The sequence below is a fragment of the Zingiber officinale genome, chromosome 7B (assembly GCF_018446385.1).
Source record: "Zingiber officinale cultivar Zhangliang chromosome 7B, Zo_v1.1, whole genome shotgun sequence".
In the NCBI taxonomy this organism is placed as follows: domain Eukaryota; kingdom Viridiplantae; phylum Streptophyta; class Magnoliopsida; order Zingiberales; family Zingiberaceae; genus Zingiber; species Zingiber officinale.
In genome coordinates, this window is record NC_055999.1 from 68687610 (window position 1) to 68704537 (window position 16928).

At 41.1% G+C, this 16928-nt stretch overlaps 1 long non-coding RNA gene across 1 annotated transcript; it reads right to left on the reverse strand.

Moving 5' to 3' along the window:
• Nucleotides 1-2115: 2115 nt before the first annotated feature.
• Nucleotides 2116-13613, reverse strand: LOC122003806. The gene is made up of 2 exons (XR_006118106.1): nucleotides 13376-13613; nucleotides 2116-2425 (listed from the first exon to the last, which is right to left on the reverse strand). It is a non-coding gene; the product is annotated as an uncharacterized LOC122003806 (long non-coding RNA).
• Nucleotides 13614-16928: the final 3315 nt, after the last annotated feature.

The following is a 16928-nucleotide window of genomic DNA, read 5'->3' on the forward strand; positions in this document are numbered from 1 at the left end:
TCCCAATCGATTGGATTGCTCCCAATCGATCGGGGAGGCTTTGGATCGATCCACGGATCGATCCAGAGCGCCTCTGATCTCTGGAAATTCGCCTGGATCGATCGGCTGATCGATCCAGGGCTTATCGCGACATACAGCACCTTCCCAATCGATCCACTGATAGATTGGGACCTCTGGATCGATCGGCTGATCGATCCAGAGGCATTCTGTGCGCTCGCGACTTCCTCCCAATCGATCCACTGATAGATTGGGACGAAGGCTTCTCGCAGGGACACCCCAATCGATCGACCGATCGATTGGGCTCCAGCCAATCGATCGGCTGATCGATTCGGCTTCTGGTTTTTGCCCAAAACCAAGTCCCAAACCTCCCAAACAAACATCCGGTCAACCTTGACATGTTGGTTCATCATGCCTAGCATCCGGTCACCCTTGACCTGCTAGGACTCCCTCACCAAGTGTTCGGTCACTCCCTTTGACCCACTTGGACTTTTCTTCATCTTGCCAAGTATCCGGTCACTACCTTGACCTACATGGACTTTCACCAGATGTCTGGTCAACCTTGACTCATCTGGATCTCTCCGTGCCAAGTATCCAGTCAATCCTTTGACCTACTTGGATTTTCACCAGATGTCTGGTCAACCTTGACCCATCTGGATTTCCCCGTGCCTGACTTCACTTACCAGGACTTCCAATCTTCCTAGCTTCACTCACTAGGACTTCTCTTCTGTCTGGCTTCACTCACCAGGTCTTTCACCTAGCTTCACTTACTAGGATTTTCACCTGGCTTCACTCACCAGGATTTTCTTCTGCCTGGCTTCACTCACCAGGACTTTCACCTAGCTTCACTTACTAGGATTTTCCTCACTGCCTAGCTTCACTCACTAGGTCTTTTCTTCTGCCTAACAACCCAGTTAGGACTTCCCAGTCAAGTATCTGATCATCCTTGACCTACTTGACTCTTCTTCAATCAATCTTGTATTGTCAAACATCAAAACTCAAACCAAGACTCAAGCTTGGTCAACCAGGTCAACCTTGACCTGAGAGATGTTGCACCAACACTTACCCCATATGAAGATAGGATCATGGAATATAAGAGGCCTAAATACAGGCCCTAAACAAAAGGTGATCAAAGACCTCCTTCAGAAAAATAAGTTGGGTGCCTATGTATCATGGAACCAAACCTAACACCTAGGAAACATCAACAATTGGCAGCAAATAGCTTTGGTTAATGGAACTCTCAATAGCAAGAAAGTAGTAACAATAGGAGCCAAATGTTATTACTCTGGGATCCACATCTCATCAATTTGGAGATTAGGCAATGGGAGGAACAATTCATCCACACAATTATCTAGTGCAAGGTTGCAGTAACCTTTGTATATGGCCAGTTATCCATACCTAGCAGGAGACAAGTGTGGAAAAGTTTTTATCAGATATCTACTACCATGGATCTACCTTGGCTCATCATGAGAGACTTTAACTCCCCACTATCCCCTGAAGACAAACGTGGAGGAATGGATGTTACATCCTATGCTATAGATGATTTCCTAGAGTTTGTGATCATGGCCAGGATGGAGGACTTACATGGTACAGGGTGCCAGTTCACATGGATAAATGAACGAGTGATATGCAAATTGGATAGGACAATGGTAAGAGTGGTTAGAGCAGGATAGGAGCACTTTTGCTGAATGTCAACCCCCAGGGATTTTTTCAGACCATGCTTCTTGTATTGTATCTATCATGGAGCCCAGAAGACCACTAGTCAAGCCTTTCAAATTCTACAACATGTGGACTACACACCCGGGCTTTAGACAACTAGTCCAAGACAACTGGGATCTTGCTCATGCGATGATTAGAGAGGGTGTATGTCAATTCAAGCTTAAGCAGAAGCTCTCAATACTCAAAGGACCACTAAGGAAACTTAATAAACAAAAGTTCCATCACATCCAAGAGAGAGCCAAAAGAGCACAAGCACACTTAGAGGAAGTTCAAGAGAGGACCTTAGCCCACGGATATGTGGATGAGGAATATAAATGAAATGACCCTAACTACTTATCTAAGACTGAACTATATAATATCAATAATACACTGGCAAGTGATTCAAGAAAAACTAAACCATAAACCCGACGTGAAAAGGGAACAACTTTGCACCATATGTTTGTTTAAAATTTCAACAAAAGAAGGAAAAGAAGAAAGAAAAGAAAAATAAAATAAGATAAAATAAGAAAATCTCCCCAGAAACAATTGTGATCTCCCACTAATGTAAACCAACAGTTAGTCTCCACCTCATAATAACATAGCAAATCAAAGGGAAAAGACTAATAACTAACACTTAGGGCCCCTGGACATTGTGTGATGTATTCAACCTCATTTCCTCAGCTACTCCGCCTCTGTGTCCCTATCACATTCGGGATGACATCTTCCTCACCTGCAAACATAATAGGATGAGTCCAGCTACCCAGCAAGCATAATCCACTAATAGGTATTTGACATTAATAGCAAAACTAGAAGCACAATTTATGAGACATAAAGTAGGTACTAACAAATTATGAAACATAAAGCATGTACTTATTGCACTCAGAAAAGAGAAGTAACCTCATACATAACTTAGTGAGAATGAACATAATACAAGTGTGGTAACCATCATTAGAGCCCATTCGTGAGATACTAGATAATGTAACTAGGCTGGCTATGCATTTTCTCATCATTCATATTTGGAAAGGTCCTCTCCAGAACTTATCCCAGGGCATCAATCCCGTACTATATCATCATTCATGTTCGGAAAGGCCCTCTCCAGAGCTTATCCCAGGGCACTATTAGTTAGAGCCCTAGAGTCAATCATTTGATGATTGTATGGACTCATTGTATTATATTCTTGTATTTTAATAAAGGCATTTGTTTGGTTATTATACTTGTTTGTATTAGTGTCAAATAGACTAAGTATAATAGCGTCCTTGAGTAGAAGGTTCATACCTATATCAATCGATTAGTTGAATCAATAGTGAGATGATATAGGGAACACTACTCTAAATCATTCCTAGTCGAGTATTAACATTCAGGGACAATGTTAATGCAATAAGACTAGCATGTAGGTCAGCTCGATGACTTGATCTCACAAGTCATGGATATAGAGATATCAAGCTGACACATGGGTATACATTGGAGAATGTATACTGAATGACCCGCCATGAGAAAGTATCATGGATCGTTATATGAGTGTCATATACTTTCTCATGTGCCTATTAGTATGACTATTAGTCCATTGACTTGAAATCACCATGGATCCCTACATAAGGAGTTATCTACTTGGGTTTCGTCAAACGTCACCCGTAACAGGGTGGACTATAAAGGCGATTACTGGGTATGTAACAAATTATGCAGAGGGATGTGAGTGATGTAGATGGGATCTATCCCTCCCATATGACGGGAGCGACATCAATATTCTTGATAGAGTTAGACCACGAAGTGCATGGCCATGCCCAAATGAGTCAACATTAGATGTTAAGCTCATTTGATCGAGTGAGTCTACTTGGAGTTCAAGATTTAGATTGATTAGAGGATGACACGGTCTATGCCTCATATTGATCAATCTAGATGTCAAGGATAGAAGGACAATGTCATATATTGTGAGGAGTCACAATTAGTAGTCACAAGGTGATGTCGGATCTCGATATTCTTGTAACTTGGGTAGTAATGATGTGTTGCTAGATACCGCTCATTACTTATGCTCCTAAATGAGTTTAGGGCATTGCCAACGTTACAAGAACCTATAGGGTCACACACTTAGGACAATTAGATGGAGATTAGGTTCATATGATGAACCAAGAGGATAAGATTTATTTGATGAATCAAATTGGATTAAGAGTAATCCTAATTGGGCTAACTTGAGTTTGACTCAAGTTGATTCATGTGTTCAATGAGTCTAATTTAGATTTTGACTCATTGAATCAATTTAATTTAATGAATTAGATTCATTATATTAAGTTGGCTCGAATCAAATGGTTAGATTAGATTAACCATGGTAGAGATTGAGTCAAGTTTGACTTGACTTGAGAAGAAAGACCAAAGGTCAATTTTGACTTGACCTTTTGCCACCTCATTGGTGAGTTGGCATTAGGTGGACCAATAATGATGTTCCACATCATCATGGGTGCCACCTTATGGAAGTTACAAAGTCATTCTCTTTAATGGCTTCATATTAATTGCAATTAATACAATTAATTTGGGAGGTTTTTGAGAGTGGCCGGCCACTTTGTGTTTGTGTGGGAATTCATTTTTCATTCAAGTGGTGTAACTCCTTCTTCTTCCTTGTGTTCTCTCCTTGCTCTCCTTCCTCTTCCTTGCCGTGACCTATCAAGGTGCTAGCACACCTTTGTTTAGGTTCTCTCCATCAAGAATTGTTCGTGTGGATACTTCTAGAGGACCGACGCTTGACGGTCTAGAGATCCGGCAACTTCTTGGACGAGCGGGAACGTGAAGGGCTTCGCTACAAGGGTAAAGTTCTTAACATGTAGATCTAGGAGTAGATCTAAAAGGTTTTTCAAACTCGTACTCGTATTTATTTTTGTTTTTCCTTGCACGGATCCGTTGGCCTTGGGTGATTCGGGGTTTCCGCGACGCGAAAAGCGATTTTCGCGGCCCGAAAAACCCAACAGTGGTATCAGAGCCACGTGCAAGGCTTGTACGAGTTTGTTTTTGGTTTTATGAAAACTAAAGTTTCTGTAATTTTCTGTAAAATTATGGTTTTCGAGTTTTTATGGGTAATTTTTCCGTAGAAGCGAAGCACAAGTGTCTCGGCACTTGTAGGCTTCGGCTACCGGAAAGATTTTTCCAAAACGGCTTCGTTTCGCCCAAAAATTTTTGGGACAACAGGCTTGGGTGCCATTAGATCGCTTAGGAGCAACTCACGATGGTTAGATCGCGGGTAGGGGTACTGCCCCTAACCCCGCAAGGGGATTTGCTCCGCGGTTGCACCCGAAATCGCTAAAAACGAACCCGCCGGGAAGAATTTTCCAAAACGGCAATGTCTCGGCCCAAATCGTTTTGGGACAGCGGGTTTAGGCGCTGTTGGATCGTAAAGGAACCCTCGCGATGGTTAGATCGCGAGTAGGGGCGCTGCGCCTGGCCCCGCAAGGGGATCCGTTCCGCGATTGCGCCCGAAACCGCTAAACGGGTCCGCCGAGAAATTTTACTCGTAAAATTGTAAAAAAAATTAATTTTAAAATTACAGAAAATTATGAAAAATATATAATTTTGATTATATATTAATTTTGTGATAGTCATGGCCCAAAAACCCAATATGATTGGTTGTGTTGTAATTCATAATACGGTCTGCGTGCCGTTATGTGTTTGCTTTTTATTTATTCGCGACCTGCGCGTCGTGCCTTCTCTTATATTCTTGTTGTAAATTAGATTTAGACTCGAATGTAACTCGAGTTTCAAATTGTAATGTACAAATTAGAGCGGTGGAGGGTCCACACGAGACGGAGTTCCGAAGCGGGCACGAGCAACACAAGGTGGTCAAAGGGAGGAGCTTGGAGAAGCTGTTGACCCTAGGTTGACCAATCGATCTTCTCATTGGCTTGAGAAGATCGTAGTAGGGTCATGACTAAATCACAAATAGATTAATTAATTGCTTGTGTATGTGATGCATATTTAATAAGTAGTTAATTAATTAGTGCCTTACGATTAGATTAGATCTAAGTCGTGCACTTGATGCACCCTTGCGATTAGATTAGATCTAAGTCGTGCACAAGATGCATCCTTTTTCGATTAGATTAGATCTCGATCGAACCAACTCTAAATGCCTAACCGTGCCGTGATACCTATCACTACCTCGATCACATGTATTGTTGAATCTGCCAAAGCAGAGCAATACATATTATTTTGGTAGGGTACGGAGGGACAATCTTGATCCCGCCTATCAACGCAAGGGTGAATACAAACTCAATTAGATTGAGTATTCCTAGTTACTCGGTTGGATCGAGTCAACTATAGGCATTATTCCAACGGTTGGAAAAGATAGGTCAAAATCACATCTATATTAACTCTCGGCCGTATTAGCCAAAGCTAACTCGAGTTTTAATATAAATGTGGATATTGATTCTATAAACAAGAGTTGCATAGAGATGTAATTGGTAATCGTTACCTACCGATCATACTAAGTCTTGGGCGTATTAGCCAAAGCTAACTCAAGGGTTAGTATGATGTGGATCTTGTCCCACATGAATTATAGTATTCAGTGGGAGCATCATTTAGTTAAAGGCCTAATTAAATGATTTTTTAAGAATATGATATTTATTTCTACAAATTTTTCTGTTGTAGATAACCATGACGTCGAACACGAATTCTTTCTCCCTGCGATCTATCCTTGAGAATGACAAGCTCAACGGAGCGAATTTCCTGGACTGGTACAGGAACTTGAGAATAGTTCTCACCCAGGAACGTAAACTGTACGTTCTGGAGCAGCCCATTCCGGAGGCTCCTCCTGCCAATGCCCCGCGAGCAGACAAAGATGCTTACAAGAAGCATCAAGACGACGCATTAGATGTGTCATGTCTAATGCTCGCGACCATGAACTCTGAGCTTCAGAAGCAACATGAGTTAATGGGCGCTACGATATGGTTGAGCATCTTCGCCAACTATATCGTGGACAAGCGAGGCATGAGATTTGAGATCTCTAAGGCACTGTTTCAATGCAAGGGGCTCCTGTAGGTCCTTATGTACTCAAGATGATTGGGTACATAGAGAACCTACAAAGACTGGGGTTCCCACTGCCAAGAGTGGCCACCGACTTGATCTTGCAGTCCTTGCCGGATAGCTATAGTCAATTCGTTCTCAACTATAACATGAACGAGATTGACAAGCCACCGCCCGAGCTACTTAGTATGTTACGAATCACGAGATTAACCTTAAGAAGGTTAAGCCCATTCGATGGTCCATAAGCACAAGGGCAAGGGCAAGCCCAAAGGTAAGGGAAAGTCTCAAACCAAGGGCAAAGGCAAGGCATCAAGCCTAAAGAAGAGGTTGCTAAGGATGCTACCCGCCCACCGCCGGGCCTTTGGAAGAGGAACCGCAAGGTATACTTGGAGGATCTTAAGAAGAAGCAGAGTGAGACTTCCACTGTATATATGTTATAGAAATCAATCTATCTATTTCTACATCATGAGTATTAGATCGGATGTGCTTCTCACATTTGTCTTGATGTGCAGGCACTGAGAGAGCATCGCAAAGGGCGAGGTGGACCTACGAGTAGGCAATGGAGCACGGGTTCTTGCTATTGCTGTAGGAACTTATCAGCTATCTCTGCCCTCTGGGCTTGTATTAGATTTAGATGATTGTTGTTATGTGCCTGCTCTTACTAAGAACATAGTTTCAGTTTCTTGTTTAGACAAGAAAGGATACTCTTTTATAATAAAAGACAAATGTTGTTCTGTTTATTTAAAAGATATGTTCTATTGTAGTGCACCACTAATAAACGGACTCTATATTCTAGACCTTGAGAGCCCTATCTATAACATTAGTACCAAGAGGTTCAAGTCAAATGACATGAACCAAACCTACCTCTGGCACTGTCGCTTAGGTCATATAAATGACAAGCGCTTATCCCAGCTCCATAAGGATGGTTTGTTGGATTCATTTGATTTAGAATCATATGAGATATGCGAGTCATGCCTACGAGGCAAGATGACCAAGACCCCCTTTAGTGGGCATAGCGAGAGAGCAACTGATTTGTTAGGACTCATACATAGTGATGTATGTGGCCCTTTCAATGTTGCTGCTAGAGGCGGTTATAGATACTTCATCACATTTACTGATGACTTCAGTAGATATGGTTATGTGTACTTGATGACACATAAGTCTGAATCCTTTGAAAAGTTCAAAGAATTCAAGAATGAAGTACAGAACCAGCTTGGCAAGAGTATTAAGATACTTCGATCAGATCGAGGTGGAGAATACCTTAGCCATGAGTTTCGTGACTACCTAGCTGAGTGTGAGATTCTATCCCAACTCACTCCTCCTGGAACACCACAGTGGAATGGTGTATCCGAAAGGAGGAATCGTACCCTATTAGATATGGTACGATCTATGATGAGTCACACAGATCTTCCGACATATCTATGGGGATATGCTCTAGGCACGGCAGCTTTCATACTCAACCGAGTTCCATCAAAGGTCGTGATAAAGACACCATATAGGATATGGACTGGGAGAGATGCCCAGGTGTCTTTCATGAGAATTTGGGGTTGTGAGGCTTACGTTCGACGTCAAGTCTCAGACAAATAAGGACCCAAATCCGACAAGTGCTATTTCATCGGATATCCCAAGGAAACTAAGGGATATTACTTCTACATTCCCAGTCAGCACAAGGTAGTTGTGGCAAAGACTGGGATCTTTCTAGAAAGGGACTTTGTTTCTAGAAAGACTAGTGGGAGCGCGTTCGATCTTGAAGAAGTTCAAGATACGAACAATAGCACTAATGCCACGATGGAAATTGAACTGGAACCATAAAGTGTTGTGGATGATGTTATTCCACAAGGAGTTGAGGAACAACAACCGGTTCAAGTAGACATACCTCTTCGCAGGTCTGATAGGGTACGTCGTCAGCCTGAGAGATACTCTTTTCTCTTGTCTGACCATGATGACATTATGCTCATAGAGGATGAGTCTACCACCTATCAGGAAGCTGTGATGAGACCAGATTCCGAGAAATGGCTAGAAGTCATGAGATCCGAGATGGAATCCATGTACACCAACCAAGTATGGACTTTGGTTGATCCACCTGAAGGGGTAAAACTCATTGGGTGTAAGTGAGTCTTCAAGAGAAAGACTGACATGGATGGACTTATCTATAAGGGTCGCTTGGTAGCTAAAGGTTTCAAGCAGATTCATGGTATTGACTATAATGAAACCTTTTCTCCAGTAGCGATGTTTAAGTCCATTCGGATCATGCTTGCTATTGCAGCCTACCATGACTATGAGATATGGTAAATGGATGTCAAAACCGCGTTTCTGAATGGAAACCTACTCGAGGATGTGTACATGACACAACCTGAGGGTTTTGTAGATCCACAGCATACTAGTAGAGTATGCAAGCTGCATAGGTCCATTTATGGACTAAAGCAAGCTTCTCGGAGCTGGAATCTTCGATTCGATGATGCGATCAAACAGTTTGATTTCATCAAGAACGAAGATGAGCCTTGTGTCTACAAGAAGGTTGTAGGGGGCATAGTTGTCTTCCTCATATTATATGTGAATGACATACTACTCATTGGGAAGGACATCCCTATGCTTCAGTCTGTCAAGACCTGACTAGGGAGTTGCTTCTCAATGAAGGACTTAGGTGAGGCATCCCGCATTCTAGAATACAGATCTATAGAGATAGATCTAAGAGATTGCTTGGCCTAAGTCAGAGTATATACATTGACAAGGTACTCCTTCGGTTTGCCATGCAGAATTCCAAGAAGAGATTTCTGCCGATGTCACATGGCGTGAGTCTTTCGAAGACTCAAGGTCCCTCTTCTAGAGAGGAGAGAGATCGCATGGATCAGATCCCTTATGCCTCAGCCATATGATCGATCATGTACGTCATGCTATGTACTCGACCTGATGTCTCGTATGCTTTGAGCATGACGAGCAGATACCAGTCAGATCCAGGTGAAAGTCACTGGATAGCGGTCAAGAATATTCTTAAGTACTTACGAAGGACTAAAGAATATTTCTTGATATATGGAGGCAATGCTGAGCTAACTGTAAAGGGTTACAGTGATGCCAGCTTCCAGACCGATGATTATCGATCGCAATCGTGGTTCGTGTTTTGCTTAAATGGTGGTCTTGTGGTGGAAGAGTTCGAGCAGACACGATGGTGATTCTACAACAGAGGCCGAGTATATTCGCATCGAGGCGTGAAGGTTGGATCCGCAAGTTCATCACTGAACTTGGGGTGGTTCCTAGCATCGCTGATCCAGTTGAGCTCTATTGTGACAACAATGGAGCTATAGCACAGGCGAAGGAACCTCGCTCACACCAGCGGACCAAGCACATATTACGGCGCTTCCATCTCATTCGAAAGATTATCGACAGAGGAGATGTGAAGATTTGCAGAGTACCTACAGAGGCTAACATCGCAGATCCCTTGACCAAGGCTTTGGCACAGAGGAAGCATGATGGTCACACTAGGTCATTAGGCCTTAGAGCCTATACTGATTGGCACTAGTGCTAGTGGGAGATTGTTAGTTAGAGCCCTAGAGCCAATCATTTGATAATTTTATGGATTCATTGTATCATATTCTTGTATTTTAATAAAGACATTTGTTTGGTTATTATACTTGTTTGTATTAGTGTCAAATAGACTAAGTATAATAACGTCCTTGAGTAGAAGGTTCATACCTATATCAATCGATTAGTTGAATCGATAGTGAGATGATATAGGGAACACTATTCTAAATCATTCCTAGTCGAGTATTAACATTCAGGGACAATGTTAATGCAATAAGACTAGCATGTAGGTCAGCTCGATGACTTGATCTCACAAGTCATGGATATAGAGATATCAAGCTGACACATGGGTATACATTGGAGAATGTATACTGAATGACCCGCCATGAGAAAGTATCATGGATCGTTATATGAGTGTCATATACTTTCTCATGTGGCTATTAGTATGACTATTAGTCCTTTGACTTGAAGTCACCATGGATCCCTACATAAGGAGTTATGTACTTTGGTTTCGTCAAACGTCACCCGTAACAGGGTGGACTATAAAGGCGATTACTGGGTATGTAACAAATTATGCAGAGGGATGTGAGTGATGTAGATGGGATCTATCCCTCCCATATGACGGGAGCGACATCAATATTCTTGATAGAGTTAGACCACGAAGTGCATGGTCATGCCCAAATGAGTCAACATTAGATGTTAAGCTCATTTGATCGAGTGAGTCTACTTGGAGTTCAAGATTTAGATTGATTAGAGGATGACACGATCTATGCCTCATATTGATCAATCTAGATGTCAAGGATAGAAGGACAATGTCATATATTGTGAGGAGTCACAATTAGTAGTCACAAGGTGATGTCGGATCTCGATATTCTTGTAACTTGGGTAGTAATGATGTGTTGCTAGATACCGCTCATTACTTATGCTCCTAAATGAGTTTAGGGCATTGCCAACGTTACAAGAACCTATAGGGTCACACACTTAGGACAATTAGATGGAGATTAGGTTTATATGATGAACCAAGAAGATAAGATTTATTTGATGAATCAAATTGGATTAAGAGTAATCCTAATTGGGCTAACTTGAGTTTGACTCAAGTTGATTCATGTGTTCAATGAGTCTAATTTAGATTTTGACTCATTGAATCAATTTAATTTAATGAATTAGATTCATTATATTAAGTTGGCTCGAATCAAATGGTTAGATTAGATCAACCATGGTAGAGATTGAGTCAAGTTTGACTTGACTTGAGAAGGAAGACCAAAGGTCAATTTTGACTTGACCTTTTGCCACCTCATTGGTGAGTTGGCATTAGGTGGACCAATAATGATGTTCCACATCATCATGGGTGTCACCTCATGGAAGTTACAAAGTCATTCTCTTTAATGGCTTCATATTAATTGCAATTAATGCAATTAATTTGGGAGGTTTTTGAGAGTGGCCGGCCACTTTGTGTTTGTGTGGGAATTCATTTTTCATTCAAGTGGTGTAACTCCTTCTTCTTCCTTGTGTTCTCTCCTTGCTCTCCTTCCTCTTCCTTGTCGTGACCTATCAAGGTGCTAGCACACCTTTGTTTAGGTTCTCTCCATCAAGAATTGTTCGTGTGGATACTTCTAGAGAACCGACGCTTGACGGTCTAGAGATCCGACAACTTCTTGGACGAGCGGGAACGCGAAGGGCTTCGCTACAAGGGTAAAGTTCTTAACATGTAGATCTAGGAGTAGATCTAAAAGGTTTTTCAAACTCGTACTCGTATTTATTTTTGTTTTCCCTTGCACGGATCCGTTGGCCTTGGGTGATTCGGGGTTTCCGCGACGCGAAAAACGGTTTTCGCGGTCCGAAAAAACCCAACAGGCACCAATCTCGTACTATATCATCATTCATGTTTGGAAAGGCCCTCCCCGGAACTCATCCCAAGGCACCAATCTCGTACCATCACCACACGTTCACATATTCATCCCCATATCCTTACATGCTACTCCTTTTTATTATTTCTATCACTCTTTAGCAAGCTTCATGAACATTTCGACATTAATAGCATACTTCATATGCATTCATGCATAACACTTTAATTACCTCTCATGGAAATGAACAATTAGAACCTCATGCATTTCATACAGGTAAAATAACGATTAAGCATAATTAATTTAATTTCTATATGCAGAAAAGTAGGGTTAAACAAAAAAAACTCCATGCTTGCAAGAGTTATAAGACACAAAATCAGCCACCAAAAGGAAAATGCACCCATGCCCCCTTCCAACCAGGTTTCATCTTTTCTTTACACCCCATTAAAGAACCAAAGACCACATGGAAGAGCAGCAATACGAATGTAAGTTCCACTGCCAAGTTCACCTTCATCCTTATAACTCATGAACAACCCACAAGAAGGGAGGCAGAGGTAGGCTACCCCACTACATCACTACTGAAACTCACTGTTACAAAACTAAAATCACCAAACTACCCAACTTAGGTTATCACACATTAGAAAACATCAACAACAAGACGTAGTATCAAATCTGGATTCTACTACAAACTGTCTAGCTTAAGCTATCACACATTGGAAAGCATCAGTAACCAAAACATAGGGGCAAATCAAGATTCAGCTACCACCTACCCAGCTTAAGCTAGCACACAATGGAAAACATCATCAACAAAACGTAGAACTACATCCGAACTATGCTTTGACCAATCACAACACCTCAAAAGCAAGGAGTTACCAACCTCCAAATCTGTCCAGAAACTCATCCTACACGAAGAAAGCAGACACGGCTCCCAAATTAGAATCAAAACTTCACCAAATTCTGTTCTAGAAATTTTGCTAGCAAGAGAAACTGAGCCTAACATCGAATCCACATCCCCAATTTTCAAATCTGCTGAAGATATAATCTAAACCATCATGAAGAAATAAGATCCGTAGCAATAGGAATCGCACCCAACCAAATAAATTCGACAAAAATCCAAAACCTAAAACAAGAGACCAGAACATTTCTAAACTCAAATCCAAAAAAATTATTTTGACGGAAAAAACCCATTACAAGAAAACCATGCAACCCTTGAACCCAAACAACCTCTTCCAAATTTGCAATGACAAGGAAATGATCTGAGACAGAAAACCCCCCATTCTCTTTTCAACCTTAACAGAAGAGTACCCCTTCCATACCTACTACAGAAGTATACTTGCCTTTTGCCTTCTTCGTGTCGCTGTCGAGAGCCCTAGCCACATGACTATGCACCGGAGATGAAGGGTTGTCATGGGCGTCTACAACTTGGAGCATTGTCCACCGAGGAGATCACCGGCGTGGTGGCATCGGTCGGCCGCCTTAAGCACAGGTAGAGGGTTTGGTTACGGCGGCAAAGAAGAGAGGAGGAGATGAATCGGGATTTGAGTCATTTGAGAGGTGAGCGACGGATTAGGAGTCAGGTTTAGGTTTATATACTTGGATTAATTAAATCTCAAACTTAGTTTAATTGAATTTATTAACTCCTACTTAATTGATATTCTAAACAAGTTTCGTCAAAGCCTAATAGATTTATCCCCATCAATAAGTCATACGAGCCCCATTTAACATTTAAAATTCCTAAAATTATCTCAAAAATTCTATAAAATAATTTTTTAAGGATCGGGTATTATTTTATATTTTATTTTATTTATTTACTTATCATCACCAAATTACTTTCATCCCGATAACATCAAACTAACATAAAATGAAAATATCTCAAATTCCTAATTTATACATTCTATGGCTCATGAGACCTTACAATAAAGAAGCTAGAAAAGAGGCAAACCTCCTTATATCTCTTCTACCAACATAGAGCGAGCATACATATTTCAAGAAAGTTGATAGAAACGTCTCTTTCTTTCACTCTTTGGTAAAAAGGAACAATAAGAGAAGGGAAATTATAGCCATTGAAAAGGAGAATGGGGAGACCACCACCAGTCCTGAAGAAGTGACACAGATATTTGTGAGGCATTTCCAGTCACAACTAGGGCACAGGTGAAGTGTGTCACATTCCAGCCAGAGTGTATACAGTTTGAGAGAGTTCTTTCGACTGAACAAGCTGCACTAACAAGGACACCAACTGTAGAGGTGGTCAAAAGTGCACTCTTTGATATAGGAGATCTGAGAGCACAAGGGCTAGATGGGTATAACTCCAAATTTTTTAAGCAGTCATGAGACATAGTTAAGGATGAATTCTTCACTACGGGACAATTACTAAAATCATGGAACCATACTCTAATTACCCTAGTACCAAAGATGGTACATACAAGCTAGGTGCAAGATTACAGACCCATCTCCTACTGTACAGTCTTTTATAAAGTGATCTCTAAGCTCTTAGCTAGTAGATTGGTAGATGTCATAGACTATCTCCTACATTCTGCATAGGCCGCATTTGCCAAAAGCAATCACATATCAGACAATATCCACTTGTCATAGGAATTATTGAGAAACTACACTAGGAAGCGAATCTCTCCTAGATGTACACTTAAAGTGGATTTACATAAAACTTTTGACTCAGTGCACTAAGTTCTTTTGCAAGATGTTCTATCAGCATTATAGTTCCTAACCATTTTTATTGCATTGATCAAAGAATGCATCACCACGACCTCCTTCTGTGTAGTGATTAACAGCAATATACATGATTTCTTTCTAAGTGGTAGAGGACTTAGACAGGGAGACCCACTCTCCCCATACTTATTTGGATTATGCATGGAGTATCTGTCCCAATCCCTTTCACGTCATACCATCAGGTCTGATTTCTATTTCCACCCCAAGTGTGAGCATTTGAGGATTGCACACTTGGTCTATGCAGATGACTTGTTGTTACTATTGTTGGTGTAATCAACCTCTAAGATTTTGATATTTAACAATATAGCTAAGTCTGGTTAGTTTGACCAAAGGTTGATCCAAACAAGAATTGATATTTAGAAAAGTGAAGTCTAGCCAGGACTAGATGACTAGTAAAAAAAAGTCCTAACTTAGTTAGGCAAGGAAAAGTCATGGTGAGTGAAACTAGGGCCTAGTGAGTGAAGCTAGGTAGTGGAAGTCCTAATAAGTGAAGTCGGACGCTAGTGAGTGAAACTAGTTAGTGGAGGTCCTGGTGAGTGAAGTTAGGTCCTAGTGAGTGAAGCTATATGGTGGAAGTCCTGGTGAGTGAAGCTAGGTGGCGGAAGTCCTGGTCAGTGAAGTTAGACAATGAAAGTCCTAGTGAGTAAAGGTGGGCAACCCTAGTAGGAGGTAACCCTAAGTAATGTGTAACCGACTAGTTTTCGGTCGACCGCAAGTGGTCAACTAGACCAATGAGTTATTAATAATGCTAACACTATTTTTATTTACTATTTAATATCTATTATGCTAATTCAGTGTTGCAGGCAAGTCTCAGTAGATTAGCTTAGTCAGATACTAAGCAAGGTCAGAGAAAGTCCATATAGGTCTGAAAGACCATATGTTTGGTAGATAAGTGGAGGTACGCACTGGAGGAGAGTGTTCAGTGAGGACAAGTACCAATTTGGGACTTTAGGAGTAGGTCCAGTTTAAGTCTATTTTAGATTCCTATACTGAGACCTTGACTAGTTTCTAGTCTTAGAAGGATAGGAACTAATTATTACTGCTATTTTATTCATGTACTAACTTTGTTTTGCATGTTAGATATTTTATGTTGGACTAACACATTTTACAGGGTAAAAGAAGAACAAATTAGCTCAAGTGAACCGTACCCAAGGCGCCTTCGAGGCAACGAAAGGCGCCTTGAGTTGGTCGATAGAAGGCGCCTTCAAGAGCTTGGAAGGTGCCTTCGATCAGATAAAATTAGACTTCATCGACAATAAGAAGTGAGCTATTTGGGATAAGAGTTTGCCTATGGAAGGCACCTCCAATGCTATAGAAGGTACCTTCATCACTCAATAAAAGAGGGTCTCAACCAAGGATTCTACATAACTCAAGTACAACTTTTCTACAAGCTTCCATGCATTTGTGCAATGTTCTGACTGCTCTAACCTCATCCTACTGCTCTACTACAACATTGTTGCATCCGACTACTACTAAGGAGTCATCCAATACCAAGCCTGATCTAATCATCTTCGAAAGTGTTAGGTAACGAAAGTTAATTTTATACTTAATTTCTGCAGAAAATGAAAGTGTAGCATGTTATATTTGTCATGATTTTTCTATTGTACTCATTTCTCTCTTTTGGTGATTTTGGAAGAGGATTATAGTGGATATCCCATCAATACAGTCCGTAGGATTATAGGTCTTGGAGTAGGAGTCGCTGAAGGCTCCGAACGAAGTAAAAATCGCTTATGTTCTAATTTTCCTTTTTATCTCTTTTTGTCTTTTCCGTTGTGTACCTGTTTTTCAAAATCAAAGAAAAGTCAAGTTTTCAAAATCATGTGATTCCCCCCCCCCCCCCCCCCTCCTCTCATGTGTATAACGATCCAACAATTATCTCATGGTGGTGTGCCTTCAGTTACACAACTAGTTGGCTACTTATCACAGTTAGCCAGAAGGCAGGTCATATCACCAAGCAAGCTAAATCTATCATTTACATGGCAAGGATAGATATCCCCACTCGGGAATAACTACTCACCATCACAGCCTTTTGAATAGGGGAGATGCCATTTAGATACTTAGGGATCCCTATAGCCTCTCAGAAATTGAAGATTTCATACTGCACCATACCAAAAGCTACATTATCTTATGTCGGGAAAGCTAACT